The sequence below is a fragment of the Otolemur garnettii genome, unplaced genomic scaffold (genome assembly GCF_000181295.1).
Source record: "Otolemur garnettii isolate 467f Iridium unplaced genomic scaffold, OtoGar3 scaffold00098, whole genome shotgun sequence".
NCBI classification, from domain to species: Eukaryota; Metazoa; Chordata; class Mammalia; order Primates; family Galagidae; genus Otolemur; species Otolemur garnettii.
The window spans coordinates 3804016-3812089 of NW_003852493.1; the positions used below are offsets into that span (position 1 = coordinate 3804016).

The 8074-nt window shown below is 36.4% G+C and overlaps 1 non-coding gene across 1 annotated transcript; it reads left to right on the forward strand.

The window, feature by feature from the left end:
* Positions 1-5191: 5191 nt before the first annotated feature.
* LOC111727246 lies at positions 5192-5277 on the forward strand. The gene has a single exon (XR_002774844.1). It is a non-coding gene; the product is annotated as a small nucleolar RNA MBII-202 (small nucleolar RNA).
* Positions 5278-8074: the final 2797 nt, after the last annotated feature.

The following is an 8074-nucleotide window of genomic DNA, read 5'->3' on the forward strand; positions in this document are numbered from 1 at the left end:
GGAATACAAAGATGTTCAAAGCAATGTTGTCTATAGTCCAGACTGGCAGCTCTCTTTGCGGGTTCTTGAATGGCTAACTTGATGAATAAATTTGGGTGTGTCTTTCCATTAAAATACTACTCAGTCAGTAAAAACAACAATATAATATAAATCCACATTTACTGTCACAAAAAGAGATCCTCCATATTGTGTTCAAAGAATAGATTTATAAAACATTATTTTAGTAATAATAATAATTACTATCAAAAATAAATGCCATACTTGGTTCACTGATGAGGTCTAAGTGCTTAACATGGAGAGCTCTTTATAAATATTTGTTAGACAGATGGATATGCTGAGTGTTTTCTATGCCCCAGGGATTGTTCTGAGAAATATACCTCTATCATCTCATTTATCTTTACAACAATCCATTGAGGTAGCTATAATTACCCTCCTATTATAGAAGAGGAAACTGACGCTCACCGAGAATAAGCAGGTTGCCCAAACTCATAAAGATTGTAAATGACAAGACCTGGTTCTGAATGATCTAATTCAAAGCCCATTTTTGGTTTTTATTCTTTTTAAAAGTTGTACATATATTATAGAAAATGCTCTTAAAATATTTATATCAAGCTATTAACAGTGGTTTGATGTGACCCAAGTGGTAGAATTATAAGACTTTTTTCTTTTTTATCTATATATTTTCATGTTTCCAAAGTGAACATTTGATTCTGTAATCAAATATGTTAAAAAGGAAGGCTGGTGTTGATTTGACCACCATTAGCCCCACTAACAAAAAGGCCTTTGTGGAGTTTTTCTTTCTCTAGAAAAAATGAATCATTCCCTTGCCATGCTATCTCAAAACTCTGTTCCACATCTACTGTTTACTTTTTTTTACCCTTTTACGGTCATTATTGTTTGAATTCTGTTCTTTCCGACTTGACTAAGTCGGAGAATGTGTTTTGCTCCTATTTGTATTTTTAGGGCTAATACAGTGCCTGGAGCACCAGACATCTGTCCAAAGAGATTTATCTAATTGAAATAGAATCTTAAAATACCAAAATCAGTGTTTGTTTTCACACACAACCCCCCTTTCTGGCCCCATGTCTTGTGCACTGAATATTATGTATTTGTTTCTCGGCTCTGCCATGGCAAAGCAGGCCTCCACTGCCCTTTATCTCCTACCGCTAAGAGCAGTAGCCACTAAGTGTAAAAAATCAAAACAAAGCACTTTCTTATCTCCCTGATGGAGTAAAAGCAGTGAAGCCCAAATAATGCTTAGTTACCAAAAGCCACTCCAGGTGGCTAATCGAAAGGGTATTGATTTTAGCTAGTAAATAGCCCTTAATATAGTTGGAACCGGTTGAATATGCAGCCTGGTAATTAGGTAATAAAGCAAACAAGGGCTGGAGAGAACTGGGCACAGTTGGATAAGCAGCAGCCTGTCATCCAGGAAGCTCGCAGAGGTCTAATACTTTCCCACATTAAGGACTCAAGTTACCGTCAGGACTCCATGTCTAGTGTTTTCAGCCATTAAATAAGGAAAAAAACTATAAACCCTATAAACGTAGGGTATGAGATATAACTAAAAGCAATTGTAAATGTTTTGCAAATATTACATGCAGTGGAAATGCTTCCTGAAGACAGATGTTGCAATTTAATAATCTTAAGTAGGTAGGTTTAATAACTCTTTTAGATCATCAGGATAATGTTTAGTGCCTGGTGATAATTATTAAACAATTCTCAATTTGTTAAATCATGTGATACTCCACACAAATCCATGGTTTGATTACTTCCCACATTATCCTCCAACTGTTCAATGTTCAACGACATGGCAAAGTGGCAGAGGCCAGTTGGGGAAAAAGAGAGAGAGAGATTAAGTTAGGCAGAGATCACTTTGAGAAAGAAGAAAATCAGGGATAGAGGGTCAGAGGATGAAAGCATAAGCAAACAGGTTAGAATGCAAAGGACCTAAATTAGAGGTGGTACATTACAAATCTAGAGGTCAACTTCAGGATCCAAGTGCATTGTATTAGAGCTGTTAAGAGTTTTTTTTTTTTTTTTTTAAGATATTAAAAGACATTATTTATTTATTTATTGAATTTATTGAGATAGAATCTTGCTCTGTCACTCAGGCTAGAGTGCCATGGGCTCAGCCTAGCTCACAGAAACCTCAAATTATTAGGCTCCAACAATCTTCCTGCCTCAGCCTTCTGAGTATCTGGCATTACAGGTGTCTGACACTAGGCCCAGGTAACTTTTCTGGTTTTTTAGAAGAGATGAGGTCTCACTTTTGCTCAGGCTGATCTCGAACTTCTGAGCTCAAATAATCCTCCTGCCTAGGCCTCCCAGAGTGCTAGGATTACAGGTGTAAGCCACCTTGCTTGGCTTTTTTTTTTTTTTTTTGCCTTTTCAAAGATTTGGCGGGTAATGTTTTCTAAAAGTTGAAAAAACATCTTACAAAAATATCCCAGAGTTTTAGTTTATTTTGAAAATTCAGAGTATCTATTAACAAGGACCTAATTCCCCTATGACAACAATGAACAAGAGTTTGTTGAGGCTATTACTCTTATTTATGCTACAAATTTTGATTATGGAGGCCAGGCATGATGGCTAACACCTATAATCCTAGCACTCTGGAAGGCTGAGGTGTGGGATTGCCTTGAGCTCAGGAGTTCAAGACCAGCCTGAGTAAGAGTGAGACCCCAGCTCTAAAAACAGACCCCAGTGTTGTGGTGAGCACCTGAAATCTCAGTGACTTGGGAGGCTGAGGCGACAGGACCACCTCAGCTCAAGAGGTTGAGGTTGCTGTGAGCTATGATGCCCTTTACTGAGGGTGAAAAAGTGAGACTCTGTCTCAAAAAAAAAAATAAAATAAAACTTTTGATTATAAAAATTTTAAAGCTCACTGTAAATTAGAAAGAAAGATAAATATTTGCCTACATCTAGACTCAAAAGCTATTAATATTTTATTTTGATTATGATCATAATCATATGCCTATATAATAGATATTTTATATTTATATTTTTGCTAAACCATCTTAAAGTGGATATGTTAATTTATCTCTAAACACTTTAGCATGCATTTCTAAAAATAAAGACAGTTTCTTACATAACTTCAATATTATCATGTGGAATAAAAACTAATTATAATTTCCTCAGGTTAAATATTTGGGACAAAAATAATTGAGAGGTGATCGTGCGAATTTTGTGTTACATCATGTCAGGAGGTATACAACCATCAGATGTTCTAGTGGTTATGCAAAGTTTGGCACCAGGTTAAGATAGTGAATGGGTTAACATCATTGAATGTGTCATATTTTCTCCAATTTGCCATAGACCCTACCTACCACTTCTTACTTGTTTTGCATTAATATAATGAACTAATTTTACCTTGCCAGGGAGGCATATGTGAACCTTGACCTAAAGTATATTACATGCTGCAGTCTGGTGTATGTGATAAAAGCATGTACTCCTATGTCTCTGGAAGAAGAGAGTAGTGTCTGGCTTTAAGTCAGAAACAGCTGGAAGGAAGGAGGGTGTGAGGAAGATTTCAGAACTCATTTCCTGAACTTGGTTCAGAGAAGTCTTGTGTCCTTTATGTAGAGTAGACTATAGAGGCTGCCAGCTCTAGGGAATGACTTTTTATGTGACCTGGGCAGAAAGGTAAAAGACTAGCAGAGAAATCATAACAAGGAGGAAGATATAATTTAAAATTCTATGGCAGTTAAGGGTTCTTATTACCTGCGCCTTACATTTAAGAAGGGCTTTGATACAGATTGAGTTTTCCAGAGGCAGAGAGTGGGATGGAGGATGATATGCAGGTGACTTCTGTGAGGAAGAGGGCAGAAGCAGAACTGGGCAGAGGGAGAAATGAGGTTGTGATATAATCCCAGCAAGGCCTCCTCTCTCATCCCCTGAGAAAATTCAGGAGCATATACACCCATCAGAGTTATTTTTATACCCCTGACTCATTTAAACACAAGGTAAGGACTAGCCTAGTAAAGGAATAACCTTGAATCAGGCAGTTCTAGATCTCGCATCTGACTGGTCTACAGTCCAGACCCCACATTTAAAATTCTGCTCTTATCTCTAAATGAGACTAAAGGGACATTTACTGAAATTTTCCTTTTGCTGAGAATTCGTTGGTTAGTTGTAAACATTAAAATTACCCTAGGACTTTTTTTTCAATCTTGTTTTGACATTTCTTTACTTATTAGGAGTCTCAAAAAATACTTTTAAAATGGTCCAGGCATCTTTCAAGTTTTATACGGCTCTGATAGTGCTTCAATATCCCAATGGGTAGAAAAATGAACCCATTTACATGGTTATAAATTGCGTTGGCATCCTAAATGAAAAACACCCTATAAATGTCAGTGATGTGCTAAAGATCTAGCTCACAAATTATAGATAGGTATTAGTACCAAAAGGAAATGAATGGAGGAAACTGTATTGTCCCCTATTGTTGCTGTAACAAATTGCCATACATTTAGTGATTCAAGCAGCAGGAATTTATTGGGTCAGTTCCAGACACCAGAAGTCTGAAATGAGCATCACTGGGCTGAAATCAAGGGGTCAGCTGGGCTGTCCTCCCTCTGGAAGCTGCAGTAAGAATCCATTCTGTTTCTTCCAACTTCTAGTGGCTGTTGGCATTTCTTGGCTTGCGTTTGTGTTACCCCAATATCTGATTCCATGGTCACTTTGTGATGTACTTTTCTGCCTGCAATGCCCCTATTACTTTTTTCTTTTAAGGGTACCTGTGATTGCATTTAGGGCCAACACCTGTAATTCAGGATAATTTCTCTATCTCAAGATACTTACTCATATCTGCAAATTCCCTCTCCCCCACCATATATGGTAACATTGATAGCTTCTAGGGATCAGGATGTGAATATCTTTTGGAAGGCCCTTATTCAGCCTACCATAATATAGCTTTTCAGTCTTTGCTTTATAACATTCATCAATCTGGAGGCAATTTGCTTTTCACCGAGCACAAGAGCAGGGAAATAAATAGTATGTAGGGTGAGCATAATAATGCAAAAACTAGAATTTCAACCTCTAGAACTTTGAGACCCACTTTGGGAAGGCCCCTTTGTGAGGGCAGTACATTTGTTCTATTTCAAAACTAAAGTAGGACTGAGTTATAGTGAAGAGTACATGCTCAATAAAACATTGTCTCGTTCCACATTTAACTATTGAAATATATTTTTAGAATGCACATGTCTCTAAATTTACTAGATGTTTTGATGAAAGTACATTTGAACCCCTTTCCATCTGATTACTAAAGGAAAAATAAGTTTTTTAGAAAATATTTTAGACGCTGTGACACTAGGTTCTACCTTCTTATAATATATCAAGTTGTCTCATGCTCAGAAACTTTGCCAGGGTTGAGTTAGGCAGAAAGGGAACTAGATTATTTATTTACAGTGCAATCTAGAGAATTTTAAGGTAATAAACTTTCCATTAAGTTGTAAAATTTCTCCTTCATAGACATTACATTGAACCATTCTTTTTTTTTTTTTATTTTATGTCCCCCTAAAGAGTTCTTTCAAAAATGAACTTCAATTTGTAATCCAAGGGTAACAGAATAAAAATCCTCTGCTTCTCTTTCATTTCTAGGCTTTGCAGGATAATTTTGCTAGTAAAGGGGAATGAAGGAGATTTACTTTTGAGGCCAAAGTATTTGCCGAGGGAACCGCACCTGTTACCCTCTGGCTTATGCTCCTTGTGTGTAAAACGCTTTCCTCTTGGCTTCGCAGAAATTAGGTCAATGCCTCTATGTTTCCAGGCTACTAAATTAAGGTAAAACACACTCACTTTAAAGCTGGTCATATGCAGAAATAAATCTTGTTCATTGCTATTATTATTCTATTTCTGATATTCAGATTCATTCATTTTTAAAGCCATATCATAACATTACAAAGAGTGTCAAGTTTATTTTCAGCATTTACTGCTGAGATTTATACCATTTCCAGGTTATATAACAGGTATTCAGATGTGGAGCTGAGCAAATCTCCAGTTTCTCGAGCTGTTTACCCTTGGCTCAGCTCAAAGTTTATCACCTTTCACTGGGATAATAACTAGCCTTACTCAGAAGAACCTAACTCCATTTTGCCTCAACTTCGTCGTCAGAACTTAATAGGAGGCTATGCTCCAGAGGCAACATTATTCAGTTTCCATCATCAACGTTTGGGAAAGCTTGTTTCAGTGCTGCCCTGTTTTAGTAACAAAGTGGATAGAGAAAGAGTACACATTTCCTTCCCCCTCCAGACCTCTAAATCTAAGTAAGTTTCTTGGTGCCACTTTATATTGCTGCTTTAAACATTTATTTTAAGAATACTTTCCCACTTTTTATAAAGCAGAAATAAAACTTAAAGTACCCATTTAAAAATATATTTAGTATTTTTATTCCATCTTTTCAAGGATCATATATTTTCACCTCAGTCTTGATCCTGACTCTGAGAATCACTGACATGGGAAGATTTTCTGTTGAATATTTTTAGATGTCTATAACTCTGCTGTTAAGAATTCATGTAACAAGTAGGTGGAGATCTATTAAGTCAGCTAGTCTAATCTTAAAATCTCAAAGTGGTTTGTCCAGTCCTGCTGGAGGATTTAGGATTTTTCGTGGATAACATTGTTAATCTTTTGAAAACTCTATATTATTTTTTTCTTTTACTTCTAAGTAGTGAACTTGTAGTCTTTGTTTAATTTTTTGTTAGTTTCCTGACATTGGCAACTATTGTTAACAGTGGATAAGATAATAATAGGTTTATACAGTACTTTCTAATTCTTGTAAACTAGTTAAAATGTACTAAAGTTAAAGAATATGATGAAAAATATGTGAACCTATGAAACTCGGAACAAAGTGTCTTGGCAGAATATTGGAACAAAAGTCAGAATGACTGTGGTTCAGGGACGGGAATTGACATTGGTGATTCTTTCACTGACAGTCTGTATGCCAGGCATTTTATATATTTATCTCTTTCCAATCCAGTTTGGCCACTTGCAAGCTGTGCTATTTGGATATGTTAGTTAATAGTTCTGTACCTCAATTTTCTCATTTGTCAAGATGAAATAAAATAAAACCAAAAACTCAAAATACTTATTTTGAGGATTAAAAATTACCTGTACCTTGTTAATACTAGTGCCTGGCACAAAGTAAACATTATGTGAATGTTTGCTATTAACATTTTTCACTGAGGAAGATACCGAGGTTCTGAAAAGCTAGAGAACCAGACAGTGGTTGATGAACTTATAAGAAGACGGATTCAAAGTCCACACAGTATTCTCTATTCTAAGCAGTTTCTCATTTTTAGTGTTTGCTCTGTGTTAGTTCACATTGTAACCTTAGGTAAGTCATCTAATGCTTCTGGGCTTGGTTCATCATTTATATAATAAAAGCATGCAGGTTAATATTTATGGCGCCATTCAATTCTAATATTCCATGGGAAAATCTGTTTTTCTCTAGAAATAGGCAGGGACTAAAATAGCTGGCCCTAGCCATGTGGTGAACGGTCATTAAAAGTGCGTAGTAGAATTATCACTGGAAAGTTTTCCCATGGTGGGGAAAGTTACTCTTTCACAGCTGGGTTTAAGATGCTTCAACAGCAGGTAGCCTGTACTCCAGGTCTGAGAAGGAAAGAAATTTTTGTTGCACTAGAATGTAGAGCACAACCTAATTTTGTCTGATAATAATACAAAAACAAAATAAATAAATGGTGAGCAAACTTAGGCTTTGGTAAGATAGGAATGAATAAAAAGAGGAAAGCTTTTCAGAATTCTGAAGCCATGCAAGGGTGAAAATTCATGACTGCCCTGAAGTTTTCTTAGGCACTGGAGAAAAAAGTTAGGTGGCACCAAGGTTATTTGACACTAGCAATCTGGAAGATAGTAAACATAATTTTATTCCAAATGCTGAGTCATACTTATGGTGACAAAGAGAAACACTCAAGACTCTGGCTTCCCTGAAGTCTTGGTCTTCAACAGTTTGACTTCTGCTGAAATAATTACATCATGTTTTTAAATTTGGTTATGATTAGTGCTTCCCTTCCCATAACCCTATTTAGATTCCCCCCCTTTTAGCCCCATGAGC